Here is a 20,450-nt window from a genome sequence, read left to right as displayed (position 1 = left end):
GGCACTAAGATGCCCAGTAAGTAAATAATTGATTTGTCCCATGATCCAGAAACCTTGTGTTTCCTGTCAGGATAAATACATTAATTAATTAGTTAACACTTTTAGAGACAAAAATGAGATATAGTTGCAAAAACATGACCTTCTCAAAAAGAAAAAATTAGTGCCCTGTGGGTCAATGTAAATAGGTAGTTGATATGTTGAAAAGTGTTTGATCAATTGGGAAATACATTTTTCTCCACTCTGTTGTCTATAAGGAAGAATTGGGAAGGTGGTTGAAGGCAATTAACAGAAGGTAGGGTTGAAACAAGAAGCCTGAATAGTGCATTTCTTTTTTGCTCTTTCCTCCAAGCAGCAGGAAACAAATCCAGTAGTCCTGAGAGCCAGTGGAGCTTTGGTGAACCAACTCATTTTCAGAAGTAGAGATGTTTTCCATGTGTCCCTTTATTCCTTGTTTTGCTTCTATCCTGATCCCAGGAGATTTAAGGATTGGGGCTGAGACCAAAGTCTGCACCCAAGGAAGACTGAATGTGCTACACAATCATCCAAATATGTTGGAACTTCAGGGATAGGAGGGATTCAGAAGTTTATAGTTCTGTTGGAAACAGACAGCCAACACATGGCTCTGCCCACCTGTGGGCACAGAAATGGATGGTGGTGCCCTGGAATGTAGGGTGAAATCCTGATAGTATAGAAATCATGGTGAGAGGTAGATGGAAAGAGTCTTTGAGCCCAGGCACTACCTAGGTACTGGAAAGTGAACAGGTGCATAGGCAAAGAGGAGAAAAAAGTCTCTGAGGCTGCTACAGCCATGTCCATAATTTGCCTCCAAACCTTCTCCCCCAAGCTCCAGTACTTTCCAGCCCCTATCTGAGAGATAAAAGCATCTCCAGGGAACTCTGAATGTAACCTTAGGAATGCTGAACTTAACCTATAGGTTAGAGCAAAACTTGCAGTGAAGAAACATAAAAGAGGTTTAAATGACTTTGTATTGTTTTGGTGCTTCTACATGTGAATGTATGATAAGAATCGATATTGGTTGTTATATGCCTGTAATTTCCCATCTCATAAGTAACAAAGGGAACATTCTGACAGGTGGAAAGCCAGAGATAGATAAGTGAGTCAATAGGACAAACTCACCTGCCTTTTGCCGCCAATAGGTTTGTTAGAATTTAGCATGAGCTTCAGTCAATTTGTTGGACCCTTTGGGTGCTGGGAATAGAACAGGTTTTTGTGGTGGTAATTTTTGCCAATTGGAAACTTTTGCAAAAGGAGTATTCATCCACAGGGATGAAGCACTTATTGGCAGGTAACTTTGGGTGATTTGGACTTGGGGTTAAAGGGCTACTAAACACATCCTTTTATGACATGCACCTTGTGAATGAGCTCCTGTTAAATTGGAAGCCTCAGCCATAGAAGCCTGGTGACTCTGGGTTTTTGAGTCAAGTTGAAGTCTATGGCTAAGAAGCTAGAAAAGGCCCCCAAAACACGTGGCCAACCTATCCCCACCAGCTTCTTGGCTTTACATGAGAAAGTGACAGCAGTCCCTTTGAGGGGAGAAGGTGACATGGCAGGGAGGAAGGACTTATCTCTTTTTCTACTGCCTGATATAAAGCCAACGCTGCTGGCTGTTTTGGAATCCTTGACTCACAGAATTTCCATTAAATGGCACGGCCTGAATGACTGATACTTAGCTAAGCTGAAAACCAATCGTGAATGCTATAGTTATTTTAGCCTCAGTACCACATATTCCAAACTGAAAGCAGTCCTGGTCATTTTGCTCAGGGTACAGAACTCACACTCTGAGACTTGAGCTGATCAAGAACACTCTTTTTGGGGGGACATGGCCATGGAAATGGATCGTGAGTGTGGGTTGAACTGCCTGGGTCAGCTATGTAGATGCACTTGGCGAGGGTCTGTTTTCTGATGAGACGAACTGAAATTTAGGTACTGATAGGGTCACTTTGTTTCTGAGGGAGGGGCAATAACTTCAAGTCAGACTTAACGACTTCTACCCAAGATACCCCCTTTACCTCTAGGTTGGGTAGGCCATATTGCACATATTGCATGAAGTATGCCCCTAACCTCGCCTGGCACATTAATTAAATTCATAGACTCAAAATCAAGGAAAACTGATCACATTGATTAAAGTCCATGTATCATCTTGTTTGATGACGAATAAATACTAACAAAATCCTTTGAGAGCCACCTTATCCTATCTAAATTTATCACCAGAAATAGCTATTTTGCATTAGTAATGTTGATCAAACATACTGAAACTCAACATTTACATAAAAAATTGTTTCTTGGGCTTCCCTGGTGGCGCAGTGGTTGAGAATCTGCCTGCTAACGCAGGGGACACGGGTTTGAGCCCTGGTCTGGGAGGATCCCACATGCTGCGGAGCAACTAGGCCCGTGAGCCACAACTACTGAGCCTGCGCATCTGGAGCCTGTGCTCCGCAACAAGAGAGGCCGCGACAGTGAGAGGCCCCCGTACCGCAATGAAGAGTGGCCCCCGCTTGCCACAACTAGAGAAAGCCCTTGCACAGAAACGAAGACCCAACACAGCAAAAATAAATAAATTAATTAATAAACTCCTACCCCCAAAATCTAAAAAAAATTGTTTCTTTTCTTCTTTCTCTTATGTAACATGTTGTCTATATCAATAGGCAATTGACCTGCCATTGTTTTTATTCACCATGATTATGGATTGAATGTTCATGCACCCCCCCACCCCTGCCATTCACATGTTGAAGCTTGTAGATTGGAGGAAAATGCACAGTGTAAGAGCAGTGATTTTCAGTTTTATTCAAGGATCTTACTGAGGACTATAGCCCAGGAGACAGGCTCTCATATACTCTGAGGAACTGCTCCAAAGAGGTAGGCGAGGAGGATGCAATATATATATATATATATATATATATATATATATATATATATATATATGTGATTTTTTTGTCTGGGAAATACATGTAGTCAAGCATACATCTTGGTAAAAGATTACTGCTAATCACAAAAAGAGACATCTTAAGTTAATGATTTTAGTGTTTTTCTATGTATGAGAAGATTCAAACATCTGAGGTCCTTGACATTCTTCTTTAATATGCATCTTAACTGTTTAGGGGCCATATATCCAAAACACTGAATGTTTCATTATGTTTTTCTACATCCTGAATTCCCCTCAGGGTGCACTGTCCATGGGTGACTGCAGTAGGTTGCTATTCAATCCTTGTATAACTGGATGAAGAGTGATGCTTTTTGTTCTTTTTGTTTACAAGCCCTTCCCCCAACATGATGGTGTTTGGAGGTGGGGTTTTGGGGAGATAAATTAGGTTTAGATGAGATCATGAGAGTAGGGCCCCATGGTGGGATTAATGCCCTTATAAGAAGAGGAAGAGAGATCAGAGCTCTCACTCTCACTTGTTGCAGGCAGAAAGAAGAGCTCATGTGAGCACACACTGTGATGATGACCACCTACTAAGCCAAGAGAAGCTTTGAATGAAAGCTACTTTGTTGGCACCTTGAATTTGGACTTCAGAACTGTGAGAAATAACTTTTTATCATTTCTATACTATCCTTTTTATGGTATTTTGTTATGGCAGTCCAGGCTAACTAAGACAGTTATCGATTGCCATAATCTCATCTTCCGCTGTCTTCTCCTCTCCACTGATGACATCTGTTCCAATAAGAGCAATATCAGTTCACAATAACTGGACAGGGATTTTTATATGGAGGGTATTTACATCTAAATCAGGTTACATTATTCAGATTATAGAGTTAATAATATAACCACAAAATGGATTCAAATTCTTGATAATTTTGCGGAAATGTTATATATATATTATCACTGTTACCGAACCCAGGTCTGGCTGCTTGCTGCTCGAAAGCCAATACAGGTGTTGGTTGGAAAGGAAACGTTGCTTTATTCAGGAGGCCAGTAACCTGGTGAGAAGGTGGACTCATGTCCAAAAGCTAATTCCCCTCAGCTGATCAGGGGGCAAGAGCTTTGAAATGGGTGTTTCAGGGATCTATAGGCAGAGGGAGGGGGCTACGTGTAGAACTGTCAATTCTGACAATCATCTTGAAATTTGATTATGCAGTGGTCTGATTAGCATCATCTTGATTGTTTGACGTACAGTTAATCAGCTTCTTGGTTGGTTTGTTCCAGTCACCGTGAGGCCAGTTCTTAGAATTGTGTAAGGTGGAGCAGCTTATGTCATGGCTACAGTGTGGTCATTTAGTTAACTTCATCCACCTGGTGGGGGTGTCAGTATATTCAAAACAGCTCAAAGGATGTGGCTCAGAATATTGTCTATAGCCCTTGAGGAGGAACTAAAGGTCCTTGACTTTGTTTATGTAATTATTTGGTCTTGTTTGACTGCTTTCCTTTGCTTCTGCATTTTCTCACTTCTCTGACTAAATTTATTCTTTGACTAAAGTTTTTTTACAGACAAGAGGCAGGTGGACAACATGGGGTGGGGTTTTGTCCCTGGAAGGCCCCATAGGGTCTTGCTCGGTTTTATCACTATTCAGAAAATTTTGGCTTTAGAGTTCTAGCCTTATGCTTCAAAAGGACAAGGTTCTAAAGTCATAATAGCTTTAAGCTGGGACTTCCCTAGTGGTCCAGTGGTTAAGACTTCATCTTCCAATACAGTGGGTGCTGGTTCGATCCCTGGTTGGAGAGCTAAGATTCCCACACGCCTTGTGACCAAAAAACCAAAACATAAAACAGAAGCAACATTGTAACAAATTCAGTAAAGACTTAAAAATAATAATAGCTATATAAGCTCTTTGGAAGTGTTTTGGGAAGTTTGCTTCTTTGTAGGTTTGTTGTTAAAATGTAAGTTCACAAGAGCAAGAGTGTTTTGTTTTTGTGCTCTTTTGATTTCATGAATTTCTGTTGCTTTTTATCATTTTTTTCTTCATTTTGAAGCCTGTCTCATATTCTAATTATTTTAGAGATGTTTACATTATTCTTTGATTATCCTTACATTGAAGAAATGGGTGGCGAATTACTAATGTTTGTGTCCTTCATGGGATCCTGCACAGGCTTCTGTCTATGCTTGCTGAGTGACTGGATTGAACAAAATCAATCTTGCCAAGATGAGTTTCTCAAATTATACTTGTCTCTTCATAGGTTTATTGTGAAGAAGATTCATGTGTGTTTATTGATTTTTAATCAAAGTATTTTACCATAAGAAACAGAATTAACATGTTTTGCTGTGATTATAATCATCTACCTAAATAAAACTATTGGCAACTGGTCTGATTCAGAGAACAAATAATTATGAAATATTTTGATGTATTATACAGCTGCTTAGAAAATGACTGACACTATATTTTTTGGCTTAATTACAAATTTTGAATTTTTTTTCTTTTTATTATAATTAAAACATATCACTTTCCTTTATTCTCATACAGCAGAATCTAAAATGACTAAAATCTTAATAACTTTCATAATAATTAATTTTGGAACCTATATATATCATCATTCTCTTTTCATTTACACATAGAAATTTCCCCAACTTGGATTAGTATTTAATGTTTGTCACTCTTTGACTTCAAAGTGCCATTAGACTATTCAATAATAGACAAATGGTGTCTGTGGATGCCAGCCATTCAAAACTATGAATTTATTGCACATGAAATATGCGTCTGCCTTATTTTCAAGGATGTATAGATTTAGTTATGTGTGTTTGCATTCATTAAAAGGTAACAAAAGTAAATCATCACTATAATCCAGTTTTTGACAACTTTACTACATACAACTGCATAAATATAGGCTTATACACTTTTCAAAGTATAGAAAGCTTCAGCTTACTGAGCCAAAGCCATTACAGTGTTTTTATTCTACTTTGGAATAGTTACTTTGGTATTGACACTAAGGAAATAGTACAGTAGAGTAGCTGTAAATCTAATACAGGACACTTATGCTGGTTTTCTACCTTGGAGATATTGTCTCTCTGTTGAAGCTAAAGAGGCCAAAAAAAAAAAAAGTCTAAATAAATGTAAGTTAAATAAATTTACTAAGGCATGTCAATTAACTCTATAGCAACCCAAACCTGCTACCAACTACATACCCCTAAAAGGAGAGGACTGTGGTTGTTTAGGAAACATAGATCTGAGAATAAAGATATTGGAACAATTTCTTACTGTCTCTGAATTGTGGGTGAATGTGGGAAACTGTGGGTGGGTATAAGATTCCAAAAGGAATGTGGCTGTAAGGCTTAACAAATCTCAAAAATATCCAGCAAATACTTCTTTCCAGAATTTCACCCTCATGGGAAAATACAGCTACAGAAATTAAATTATACTACACAGGAGCACTCAGATTAATAAAAGTTTCAGATGGCTAAGAAAAAGGGACTCAAAAGACTTAGTTTCCATCTTGAAACTATCAAGTGTTCTTGACCAGACTTGACATTGAGGAATAGATGTTATATACTGAGGCCATATTTTAAGTCTTTTCTGGTAACCAGATTGAAGAGAGTCGTCAATCTGTGAAGCCAGAAGTGGAGATAGCACATATTCCACTATAAGCGTACCCATTAACGAGTCTAAAAAAATCCTTCACATTTATCTATGGGAAGCAGAAAATACAGCCAAAACCCCTTCAAATTGATATTTTAAAAATATAAAAATAAGCCAAATAACATCTTGACAGAAAATGAAAAGATATCAGAAAATGAACATACAAAACATGGAAACAATAGCTTAATATTTCAAAATCATCTCAGAAGAAAGCACTTAACATGAGTAGAAAATATTACAATTGGTATAGCTAGCCAAAATTCATACACCTGTCATATCAAGTGATCCAAGTGATCAAGTGGACAAAACTTAGTAAGATTACAGAAGACCTGAAAAACTTAATTAGTAAATATATGTGAAATCCTAAAACTACAATAATGAAAATACACCTTCTTTTCAAGTGCTACGGGACATTTAGCAAACTTGGCCATATATATGAAGTCACAAATAAAGCTTCAATATGTTAAAAAAACAAAAGCCTTTCTGAATACAATAGAATAAAAATAGATGTTAGTGAAAATTACCATTAAAGATACCTTGTTCAAAGTGGAAATACAAAATGAAATTTCATAATTTCTATGAGACCATGTTAAAGATGAAGACTATCAACATCTATGTGATGCAGTTCAAGTGGTGCTATTGATATTGACTGTATCTATTCTTCAACTTCTTTTTCATTACCATTGTTGGTCTTAATCATTGGCATATCCACAGTATGCAGAAAAGCACCTGGCATATAACAGGCATTCAATGACTATTACTGAGTTATCAGTTCTTTATTTAATGGAAAGTAGAAGCAGAAGTACTGAAAAAAAACTAAAAATAAGGCCATCAATAAAAGGTTATAGCTACCAGAGTTTAAACCTTCTATAAAATCATTTTAATTACAATATTATATGTTACTTACCATAATGAACAGATTTGTATGAAAAATACATGTATGATAAAAATGACATTTTGATATACTTTGAAATGATCTGGGAAAAAAATAGGTGTTTCCCACACTGATCTACATTTTAATACTAATTTGGGAAAGATTATGAATTAAAATCAAATAATTCAACCAAAAATATAAAACTAAATGTGAGCGTATTTTTATAAATTTAGGGTGAGAAATGTTTTCTAAAGAAAGACGTGAATTACAACAATCAAAATGAAAATGTAGATATATTTTGTTACATGCAATAAAAATTTAAAAAGCAAACAACAAACACATGCAAAGGAACAACAAACAAAAGTCTCATTGGAGTGTGGAGGGTTACAAGATAGCTGATGAAATATTGAAAACCCTTAATAAGCACTGAGCTTACACAATTTAATATAGAAAAAGAAAATTCAGTGCAAATAGTGGCCAAATTTTAACAGATAGTTCACATACGGACCTTTCCCAGTGACAAGTATGCATTTAACATGGGATTCAGTCACAGGAAGTCAAGAAATAAATGAATAAACAAATCCCTCATTTTAAGATTGTTTTTACAGCAGTGCTAGTGAATGTAAAAGCCTTTCATATCCATTGCTGGGGAAAGAGAATATGCATTTTACCTCTCAATAGAGTAATCAGAAAAAAAGGCAATTAAAATTAATTAATTCCTTATCCCATATGTTTCACTGTTTGTTATCTACTTTCTAGTAATAGAGTATAGGGAAATATGCATGAGGGAATTTGTTGCAACAATATTTTTAGTTGCAAAACCAAATTATTTTATCCATAAAAGAAAAGAATAATTAGCTATTAAAAGGAATTAGATGTTCCCTTTAATAGCTAATTAAAGGGATGTTCATTATTTATTAAGTGAGAATGTATGATAAGATTCTTGTAAAAGCAAGTAATAACAACCATAATAATAATAACTGTTATAATTACACGGTGAAAATTTATTCCTCAGACTTGTTATTGTGGATTATCCCAAACTGTGGAATTTTGTTGAGAATAGAAAGCAGAAAATTACAGTGTACAATAAAATTCTAACATTGACACATCCAAGTAAAAATCCATATGTCTCATTCTCTAATCTTATTACAAAAGATAAATTTGTAACAATGCATGAAAATATCAAATGGGAGAGAAGGAATAAACTAAGAGGCCATGATCAAAATATTGCTGTGTTCTCATCAATTTCTTATCCATAACTTCATAACATAAAGATTTGGGGGAATGTTGTATTAAAGTTACAGTGGGGTACTTAATGCCATGATTTAATAAAATATCTTTATTTTTATCTTCTTTCTTTTTCCTGATTTTAAAATTCAGAAAGGTGTAAAAAGTGGGTACTGATTTGAGAAGTATTGGTTAAAAATCACAGTATTAAAATTAGATATTTATAATAACAGTATGACTGTTAATAATTATGGTAACAAATAGCACTTATGAATACTTCCGACGGGCTGAGTAAGGATCTGATAAATCTTTAAGAAATGGGCACAGTGAGAAGGAGGTAATTTTCACACATTTGTCACAGAAATGACTTCTCCAGAGTCCCTTGTCTGACATGACTAAAGCAAGTTAGAATGAACTGATTGAAACTGAACTTCTCACCTGAAATCATTGGCCTACAGTAATATTGATCTCACGTATGCTTTACAGAGAAAGCTTAAGTTGTAACTACTTCACTGGCCTCTAACATCTTGCAACTGAAATCATTGACCAAAGATAAGCATCAGAATTGAGGCACTATCCACACTGACTAGATCAGATTCTGCGTTTTAACAAGATCCACAGGTGATTTGTAGGAACATTTAAATTTCTCAAGGACTAATCTACAGTCCTCTAAAGATGTGTACTTTGTGATCTGAAAGCATAAAATATTTAATTCTGTGTTATTAGATGTTATATAAATATCAAAGCAAAATAAACTTAAAGGCTAATAATAGTTTTGCAGTTAAAAATTTTAGCAAAGTGTGTAAATAATAGTTTTCATTTCCTTTTGGATTTTTAAGAGGACATTCAAACACATCATAAGTGATGTTGAAGTGGAGAAATGTTTTCAAAATCAAAGCAAATAGAACTATTGCAGCTATTTGGGCTAAAATATTTAGTAGAGTAGAACTAAGATTAAAAAATCCCAAAAAAGGAAAGCTTATTACACAGAATACATTACGATTGTTGTCAAAAAGCTATGTTTTTTAACTAAATTCAAAACTCAGTGTTTTCTATAAAATGTGTAATAAAAATAATAAATTTCATTTTAGTAACAATTTCTTCCAGTTGTTTGGAGCCTAAGTTACTTATCAGGAGCACAGAATGATGCAGGAAATTTAGTTTATGTCTCTTAATAGTGCCCAGGACACTTAAGCTTTCATTATAGTTTTTTGTTTGTTTTCCTATTTTCAGAGGTACTGAAGCTTGCATTTATACTTTAATTTCTACTGTGTGTGGAATATAATTTATATAATTCATATTTGTAATACAGAAATACACATTTTCCTTCTAATACTTGTTATAGTGACCGAAGCATAATAACATTAAATTTAACAACCAATTATATTATTATTTATATTTTTATAATGGAGAGTATTAAAAAAACATATTTATTCAGCTTTGTATTTTTCTTGTGATTCTAGGATAATATTTATGGCTTATAAATCACACTGACACTGTGCTTTTCTTTATATGTGAACTCCCAGGGAGATCAGAGTTGCATAATCCGTGGTCTTTATGGAAGAACACTCCCTGAGTTATGCAAGGCATGATCTTTGTGTACAAATGTCAGGGCCTTGTAAGCTGCTATGCTTCCTCAAGGGATTACAACTGCCTACGTTCTGAGAAAGCACTCAGTCTCTCCAAATGCATTGTCATATATTACCTGTGGCCAACAATTCCAGAATAGCAGCATCCCCAAATATCCTTCAATGTCATCTGCTCCTTACTAAGACAGTAGGGGTATAAATATCAATAATACTTCGTCCCGACCACGGGTGCCATGTAGACCTGTAAAGCACCACTTTCTCTGCAGTATCCTGCATTCTTCAGCCTTTTCTGTCTTCGTAGCACTACCAACCATATCTTTCCCATTGCCCATCCTCACAGTGACCTAGCAATTAACTGCCTGCAGCTTCTGGAAGTTCCCCCATGTAGGTAGCCAGAGCCCTGTCTTCACTGCACCTTCCCTAGAAGGTTCTCCATATCCAACACACAGCTTAACCCTCAGTTACTCACGAAGTACCATTTTGAGTTGTCATCCCTCCTCATGCACTTCTATACAGGTTTTTTGGCTTTTTTTTTTTTTTTTTTTTTTTGCGGTACGCGGGCCTCTCACTGCTGTGGCCTCTCCCGTTGCGGAGCACAGGCTCCGGGACGCGCAGGCTCAGCGGCCATGGCTCACGGGCCCAGCTGCTCCGCGGCATGTGGGATCTTCCCGGACCGGGGCACGAACCCGTGTCCCGTGCATCGGCAGGCGGACTCTCAACCACTGCGCCACCAGGGAAGCCCGGCATTTTTTGAAATAGTTTACTGAGAAAGTAAGCTCAAGAATAGAATAAACTTAATATCTAAAAGAAAATATTTTCTCCCTTTTTAAGAAAATGTTGCCAGTGATCTTTTGGATACATTATCTATGCATCTGCTTTGAGAACAAAAGCTATAAATCTGATGAAAAAAAATGTCAGACCTGGTAAGTGAGAATGGAAATCAAGTCTGTTTATAGCATGTGAACTAATCTTTGAGCAAAAGTTACCTCATAAGGCATAGTGTATAGATGTTTTACTTAATTTCTACTTAAATTATGTATCCATATGAAGACAATGGTCTTTGAAAAATATTTTTGCTGTATATAGAACTTCATTAATTGGTCTGCTTCTTAGGTCTGCCTCTGCTATTAAAAGATGTTTTGTTTTAGAAATACCCTATGATTTTATTTGACCTTAAATTTTCAGCTGTAAAACAACAGAGATCAGTTAATTGATTTTAAAAGCTCCTTCTAGCTCTACCATTTTATAATTTTATCACTGTGTAACAAAGATGTTGACATATGTGTAAGTAAGATGATTCAGGCAATAATTTGCATAGGCTTTGGATATAGAGCAGTAGCTACAGTGGCAAAAAGACTTTCAAATTACAACAGAGCTGACTTTAAATAACTTGCCTATTAACTACATGTGTCCCCTTGTGCAAGTTACTTTAATTTTCTGAGATTCATTTTCTTCATCTTTAAATTGGCTAACACATGAGATGAAAGTTCTAAGAAGAAAATAAGTTAAATGTATATAAAACAACCCAGTTGGGTCACAGTAACTGTTAAGTCCTTTTCAAGCTCTAAATGATTGTGCCTTTTCAGTTACCAAATTGGTCTAGAATTTGAGTGCTGCAATTAAATATTGTAGTGACACTTGTGACAAGATTTGTGTTTAACCTCTCAGGTGTGATTTTCCTATTGGACTGTGGTATATTCACCTTTAGAAAAATGCATGTAGATGTAACAGGTTATATGAGACATTTGGTAAAATATAAATATTAAGTATACATATGTTTACATACAAATATTTGTCTTTTGTCATCAGTACTTGTGCACAGATTTTGGGCTATTGTTTTATTTTATGTGTTAAACTTCATAGGCTATATAAGTTTACTATAGAAATGGTCCCTTATTTTGCATAACAGTAATTAAGATGCTCCGAAGGTTACCGTGTTCAATCTTTTGGTTTCACCTTCCCGAAATTGGAAACAGAATATTGTTTATAGAGGTCCTTCACTCCTAAAATTGCATTCTTGCATTTATCTTGGCCTTCAGGGAAAATGCAGGCACATGGATTTAACTTGGTAGAAGAGGACACAACATTTTTAAATGTAATTTTTGTGTTAATGTAAATGCACCCAGAGGACCAAAGGCTGATCCACACTTTAAATCAATTAGAATGGGCAAATTTCAAATTCTAAATACCTCTTTGATTACCCATGGGGAAAAAGCCTTATTTAGTATAGGTTTTAAAATGTGCATCTTAAAACATTTTAAACAATAACTGTGTTAAAAATAAAACATACTCAAAAATTGTTAGTATTTTAATGATCTACATGGTATATCAAACTCCCCTAATTTTAAATAAATTTGACATTGGCTTATTTGAAATATATATATATATATACACATATATATATATATAAGTTATTAAGCAAGACTAACATGATTAACCCTGCAATAGCTGCTCTAAAATATTTATATCAGCAGAGCATTAAGAGCCACTCAATAGTAATGAGGATGAATGAAAAACTTGAGTTTAGGGCTTCCCTGGTGGTGCAGTGGTTAAGAATCCACCTGCCAATGCAGTGGACATGGGTTCGAGCCCTGGTCTAGGAAGATCCCACATGCCGCGGAGCGGCTAAGCCCAAGCGCCACAACTACTGAAAGTGCACTCTAGAGCCCACGTGCCACAATTAATGAAGCCTGCGAGCCACAACTACTGAAGCCTGCATGCCTAGAGCCCATGCTCCACAACAAGAGAAGCCACCACAATGAGAAGCCCACGCACCACAACAAAGAGTAGCCCCGGTCGCTGCAACTAGAGAAAGCCCACACGCATCAACAAAGACCCAATGCAGCCAAATACAAATAAATTAATTTAAAAAAAAACAAAACTTGAGTTTAGGAAATTATCTTTAATTCTTGAATTGATTTCATGAAAATCCTCTATCTCTAAAATAAATAGAGCAAGCAGTAAGTTAGTAAAATATTAATTGTTTAACGTAGAAAGACAGGTGAAAATACTTACTTGTATCTGTTTCTTTGTACTATGTTCTATCCAGCCAACTTTGGCCCAGACATTTGAGTTTTTATAGCCATTCATCAAGAAGAATTTTATATATTTTGGTGTGTAGTTTGGATATCAGGATAATTTCCTGGACTGAATAATTTTAAACTATAAATGTATTCTTAGTTTTGATCTTCTCTTTCTTCATCTCCATCATCAAAACTAATTTTAACATGTCTTGGTATGTATTGTTATATACAGAATAATACTATGTTGACAGAAAAAAACCTTTAGGAGTTTATAATCCTATGCAGCACTGATGCGTGCACAGCTATGCTGGATATAGAAAACTATCAGGGGATTTCACAATATACATAATATGTAATGGACAAGGGTCTCCACAGAGTTAAACGGAATGTTTGAGCTTGATCTGCCAGTGCTATCTAAAGAGAAAATGTCAATATGTGATATTCAGCTACAGAGGGATTTGTGATGACTTGCATTTATCATTATTTGTGTTCTCTTTGGATTCATTGGCATTGCATTCTTTTTTCGGTGATTCTCAGTGAAGCTGGTAGTATGCATGTGAGTAGTCCCAAAATTAAAAAAAAAAACAAAAAAAAGTCATGTTTGAGAGTTCCTCTGTAATCAGTAATAGACTTTTTATAATATGAAATAAAACTGGTGTATAAATCTTGAAAATGACATCTGAAAAGAACCCAGATAGGCTGATGAAAAACAAATGGCATCTAATGTATTTTTCACATTGACTGTGGCAGTGATTTATTATGTTGTCTAAGATACTAAATATACATCATAAATCCCTCCAACAGAAGTCTTATTGTATTCATTCATCTCTTTTCCATGAGCCAACATTTCCTCTTTTCATAAACTTCATTATATGAAAAGAATCATTATTTTTTAAATGCCATTTAAATCCAGTGATTTACATTGGATGTAAAACCCCAATGAGAGTTTTTTTAAAAAAACTTTAGTAGAGAAGGTACCCAACTGCAAGTAAATGTTCCATTGAAATGATTTCCTCTCAGTAAGGAAGAAAAAACAAAGTAAAATGTATGGCAGGTCATTGTCCTAGTGTCAGATTCACTCTTGATGACACATGCACCTAACAGAAAGTCGAAAGAGAAAGAAAAATGAGTGTAAAATAACATGTAATATCTGTATATTATACTGTTTAAGTCCAGCAGTATGTTATTTTTGTATACATTCTAATGATAAATTTTATTAACACTTTTATTAGTGCCCATACTGCTAATATTTCATTCATTTTTCAATGTTTCGAATATACTATTAAATAACATGAAAAACAAAAGCATTAATAAGCACAGAACACAGAGCTTAGGGCCATGAATTTATTACTGTATATCCACTTGTCTACTAATGAAAGGAAATAACTATTTATATCAGAGAAAATGTAAAACATGTTTTTTGAGCTTAACTTGAGAATTATACATCCCAGGGAACTTGTTATGTAATGTATTTTTTCATGGGGACAACATTTTACAAGACAAGAACTAATTATCACTGAATTACTGGATTCAAGGTTGTCCAAAGTAGTGTCTGAACTTGTGTTTGAATCTTTTATCAAAGAACATTGCCATCAAAAGTTTGCATCGTTTGTGCATTGTTGAATTAAGCTTTCTGCCAAAGAAGTGTGCTCAGCTTGTTGTGTGACTTTTAATATAATTTATGTTATTCTGCACAGTGAAAATGTTTATGGAACTTAAAAGCACTGCTTCTCTTAGATCTTATTTCAGATTTTATAATGACATTTTCAAATTTGAGAGTGGTCTTGATAACATGAGATATAGGAAAGAAAATGGGTGTGGAGTAGAAAGAAATACAAATTAAAATAAGGTAGCGTTAAAATAAGATGAATGGTTAGAGCAAGAGTAGTGTGAAAAGAAATAGCTTACTAAAGAGTTTGGAAGGGTAATAAATTTGAGTTTGAATCCTGAATTCTAAATTTTGTATTAAAATATGTTATATTCAGATTTAATACCAGATTTTAGTATTCTTGCGATAACAGATATGAAAATCTAATTCTGAAATTAAACAAAATCAAAAATAGACTGCTGTTTATGGATTGATTTTTTATACAATTTTTAAAGGTTACTTTCTATTTACAGTTATTACAAAATGTTGTCTGGATTCCCCATATTGTACAATACATCTTTGAGCCTATCTTATACCCAATAGTTTGTGCCTTCCACCATGTCCTCACTCCTGTGTTGTCCCTTCTCCCTCTCCCCACTGGTAACCATTAGTTTGTTCTTTATATCTGCTTCCTTTTTGTCATATTCACTTATTTTGTTGTATTTTTACAACAAAATAAGTTTGTTGTATTTTTTAGACTCCACATATGAGTGATATCATACAGTATTTGTCTTTCTCTGTCTGACTTATTTCACTTAGCATAATGCCCTCAAAGTCCATGCATGTTGCTGCAAATGATGGAATTTTGTTCTTTTTTATGGCTGAGTGGTATTCCATTGTGTATATATGTATATACCATGTCTTCTTTATCCATTCATCTGTTGATGGACACTGAGGTTGCTTCCATATCTTGGCAATTGTAAATAATGCTGCTCTGAACATTGGGCTGCATGTATCTTTTCAAATTACTGTCTTTGTTTTTTTCAGATATATACCCAGGAATGGAATTGCTGGGTCATATGGTAGTTCTATTTTTAGTTTTTTGAGAAACCTCCATACTGTTTTCCACAGTGGTGCACCAATTTACATTTCCATCAACAGTGTATAAGGGTTCCCTTTTCTCCACTTCCTCACAAACATTTGTTATTTTTTAAGGATACCCATTCTGACAGGTGTGAGGCGATATCTCACTGTGGTTTTGATTTGCATTTCCCTGAGGATTAGTGATGTTGAGCATCTTTTCATGTTCCAGTTGTTCATCTGCATGTCCTTTTTGGGACAGTGTCTGTTCAGTTCTTCTGCCCATTTATTAATCAGGTTGTTTGTTTTTTTGATGTTGAGTTGTATGAGCTATTTATATATGTTGGATATTAGTATGGATTGATTCTTGAATGGAATATAAATTTAAGATTCCAGAACTGAAATAGAGTGCTCAGCTTCTACATGAAACTAGGCAGCAAGAGACTTGGCAGCAAGAGACTAAACAAAGCAAATGGATTGTGAGTAAAAGTATACTTTATAGAAATATTTAAAATATTTTAAAAATATTTGTATCACTTCAATCTTGAGCATTTGTCTTGGAATATGTTTTCAAAAGTTTACTCTCCAAGAACATTTGTGAGTCATATTTAACATATTTATGCTGCTTATCTACGTTGTGTTGGCAATCATTTTGTTCCTTGGATTAGGAAATAGAGAATAATTTATATGTCATAGATGCCGATGTCAAGATGCTCACAATTGAAAAGGGAGAACAAATTGCATACATAATACAGTATAACAATATAACTACATTACTTAATGTCTATTTTATAAGTGAAAGATGTCATGTAATTACAAGCTAGATTTCTAACTAGCTCTAATATCAATTGCATAAATCTATAGAGAATACGCAGGTCAATCTGATAGAATATATTAACATGCAATGGATATTTGGTGAAAAAAATGTCTCAAAAGTTGGTGACGAGGAACATTCATTGATTCCTGAAAGAAGTGTTGAAACAAAGATGTATTTTTAAAATAGAGTGAGAAGATGTTATGCAAAGAGATTTAGTACTATTACTGCAGTGACAAAGATTATATGGCTTTAGACTGTGGAAATCAGTAGAAAGCAGAGTAATTAATAAATATATCTTTCAAACTTTAGACAAATAAATACACTAAAAAGACACACAAAGCCTTCTTATCTAAAAAAAAACTTCTTATACTTTCTTTACTCAGACCTGTATGAGCTGGTAAGAGTGACATTCAAACCTGACACTGAAACATGGAGTCTTGGAGATACTACCTGGGTAAATTAGAGTCAAATACAGAAAGAAAGCTTATGCCAAAATACTACTAGCTGAAAAGCACATAGTGTTTATTGTCAGTGAAAGTACAAGTTCATCATTGGAGGTTGTTAGAAAATTTCTCTGTGTCAGGCTTAATTTCTGTTTTCTCTAGATACTCAAGTTTTTAAAATAATTTTTAGTGCTCTCAACCAATGAGTCAGGCAAAACAATTGTGAATATAACAATGGTTATAATATTGGGTATGTGTTCATACTCATATTTTTGTGTTTTGTGGGCTCTCTGGGCGTTACAAATTACTGTCTTAAAATTACATCCTTTAACAAATGTTGCAAAGCATTCTGTGAATCTGAATCTCAACCTAAAGTGGTTAGCTAATCTATCTACAATTATGGTCGCCTGAGTTAAAGGACATATTGTCTCCCCAAGTAATATATAATTGCATCATACTAAAATTGGAACTCTGAAACTTCCTATTTCAAATTTGCAAACTTCTTAATCCATTCCTGTTATTTTCAAAAAACTGAAGCTCTTCATTTAATCTGAGAATTTAAGGTAAACTATCAAAAATAAATCATTTCCAGTTCTGTGAGATGGAAGACCTAGACGGCAAAATCTCGTTTTAGAAAACTACTCCTTGCTCAGGAATGAGTTCCTATGCAGCTATGCATCAGGCATTTTGCATCTTACTGCTCAGTAAAGGGTTAGATTTCATTTTTCCCTTAACCAGGTCCTGGGCCGTTCTTCCCTTCCCCAGCGATTCCCCCTTCCGTTCCATACCTAAAATGCCATTTCTCTGAAATGGGCCAAAACGTTGTTTTTTTGGTTCAATGCATGAGACACTTTACTTATGACATTTTATTTACTTTGGTAAATAAACACATTGTGCTCCCTAAGATTTAAATTGCAATGCTAATTTTATTTATAACCTGGTTAAATAGTTCAGGAGGCAATGCTAGTAATTAATATTTTTTTCCTCTGGTAGTTTTTAAATATTTATGGTTCTTGTGCTCTGGCCCACCTTTTTATAAAAAAGCAGTATTTTACACAAAATGAAAATTAAACATAGTTGAAAGTAAACTCCGTATTAGGCTGTGTACTTTTATTTGAGCCACTTACTGGCTTTTCATTGAGGGTTGACCTACCCTGATGCTGCACTGTTTAAATTATGTATTCATGGCAGCAGTGTCCTCCAAAAGATCAATGTAGACAGCTAACTTCTCATTTCTTTCTAGCCCATGCATACTACAGAACACAAATGTTATGATAGAAGCCATCCTAAGAAGAATGCTGGTGGGGGAAGAGAGAGGCAGTCAGACTGCCTCAGTAATAGTCTAAAAAGAAAATGTGATTTCAGTTAGGAGAATAATAGAATACTGCTCCACAATTCTTCTCACCAAGAGCTAGAACATTCTACTGCAGAAGTATGTTTGGATGAAGCTGAAGAAACATATGTATATATTTCTTATTTTGTGTGTATACACACATATGTATAAATGGATGAATGCATGTTAAGGTTTCCAAGATATTGTGAACTCCTGATTAAGTGCTATAAACAGTTTGATGTTCTAAGTAATGGTGTAACCAGGATTAGAATACCATTCAAATGTTTTATGCTAGCCTATTGCATAATTTAGAATACAAGAAAAATAATAAATTTTAACCAGGGCTAATTCTTTAAATATGGAAATATGGATGAATAAGCAAGGAAAAATATTTTCAATAAGAAGTTCAGGAGAGATGTCTAGATGCAGAACTCTTGTACATATACTGCTACTTATGTATGAATGACAGAGTAGATGATAGGTGATAGATAGAAAGATAGATAGATACGTAAATGATGGATAGACAGACCTCAGTATTTTCCTTCAATATGAAAGAAAAAGGAAAGGAATTAGGCCATCTGCCCTGGCTTTTCCCACAAGACTAGACTGAAGGATGCCGGCAGTTTGGATCTCGTGAACTTTGAGCTTAGCCAACAGAAATGAAATGTCTCTTTCTCTCAGCTACTGTTCAAGACAATTACAGTCAGCCAGGTCTGTATCATGGTTTCTATCTTCAACCAGTTACTATGATTAGGAGGCAATCAACAGCACAGCTTCATTTCGGAATAAAATATTGGATTCAGAAGGAAGCAATTTGACCCCCCCCAAAAAAAAAATTGGGGGTGGTGGTGCTACTACTTTCCAGAAGAATAAAATGGTGCTGGCTATAAAAATAATTTATTCCTATTAGAGGTATGTTAACCTAATAGGAAATCCACACTTTAGAAAACCAAAACCCTTAATTAATATTTAACTATCAACGGGGGCTTCCCTGGTGGCGCAGTGGTTGAGAGTCCGCCTGCCGATGCAGGGGACACGGGTTCGTGCCCCGGTCCAGGAGGATCCCACATGCCGCGGAGCAGCTGGGCCCGTGAGCCATGGCCGCTGAGCCTGCGCGTCTGGAGCCTGTGCTCCGCAACGGGAGAGGCCACAGCAGTGAGAGGCCCGCGTACCGCAAAAAAAAAAAAAAAATTAACTATCAAAACCTACTCACTTAAAGTAATATTCTCTTCATTAATACTGACTTCGATTTTCCAACTTTGTCTCTATTTATGTGTCTTTCTCTTTCTAGTCTTTCCCTTCTTTCTGATAGTCAGCAATTATTTCTCATATGGCTTTGGTGATAAATATCATGACAGGCATAGAGCCCTGTGGTAGGCTGAGTAATGGCCTTCCAAAGATATCCACATCCTAATCCCTGAGACCTATGAATATGTTTATTACCGTATATGGCAAAAGGAATGTTACAGAGGTGATTGAGTTAAGGATCTTGAGATGAGGAGGTTATCCAGATGAGCCCAGTGTAATCATCTGGGTTTTTATCAGAGGGAGACAGAAGGGGTCAGTCAACAGTAAGAGTTGTGAGCATAAAAGAAAGAGTTGGAAGATGCCAGAAATGGGCCATGAGCCAGGGAATGCAGACAGTCTCTAGAAGCTGGGAAAGACAGGGAAACATCTTCTGAAGCCTCGAGAAGGAAGTGCCAGGCTAGCACTTTGATTTTAGACTTTTGACCTTCAGTACAGTGAGAGAAAAAAATGTGTATAGGTTTAAGCCTCAGAACTGGTGGTTATTTGTTACAACAGGGACAGAAAATGAATACAAGTGTTGCCAAAGGAGATTCAGGGAGACAGGATTTCTTTCTTGGCTCAATGGTTGGAGAGTGAACTGGAAAGAAAATTAGAATAGTACTTTGAATGGTTTAAAGGATTTTATTTGAAGTATATTGAT

General features: G+C 35.4%; 1 long non-coding RNA gene across 1 annotated transcript in view; it reads left to right on the top strand.

Annotated features, from left to right (window-relative positions):
• Positions 1–3,455: 3,455 nt before the first annotated feature.
• The window catches only part of LOC114902692, a 398,558-nt gene continuing 381,563 nt past the window's right edge, over positions 3,456–20,450 (top strand). The window contains exon 1 of the long non-coding RNA XR_003795575.1: positions 3,456–3,539. This is a non-coding gene — a long non-coding RNA (uncharacterized LOC114902692). The remainder of the gene's footprint in view (positions 3,540–20,450) is intronic.

The sequence above is a fragment of the Monodon monoceros genome, unplaced genomic scaffold (assembly GCF_005190385.1).
Source record: "Monodon monoceros isolate NGI ecotype Baffin Bay Population unplaced genomic scaffold, NGI_Narwhal_1 Super_Scaffold_20, whole genome shotgun sequence".
Taxonomy (NCBI): domain Eukaryota; kingdom Metazoa; phylum Chordata; class Mammalia; order Artiodactyla; family Monodontidae; genus Monodon; species Monodon monoceros.
Note: the sequence above shows the minus strand (reverse complement) of the source record. Positions and strands in the feature narration are given on the sequence as shown.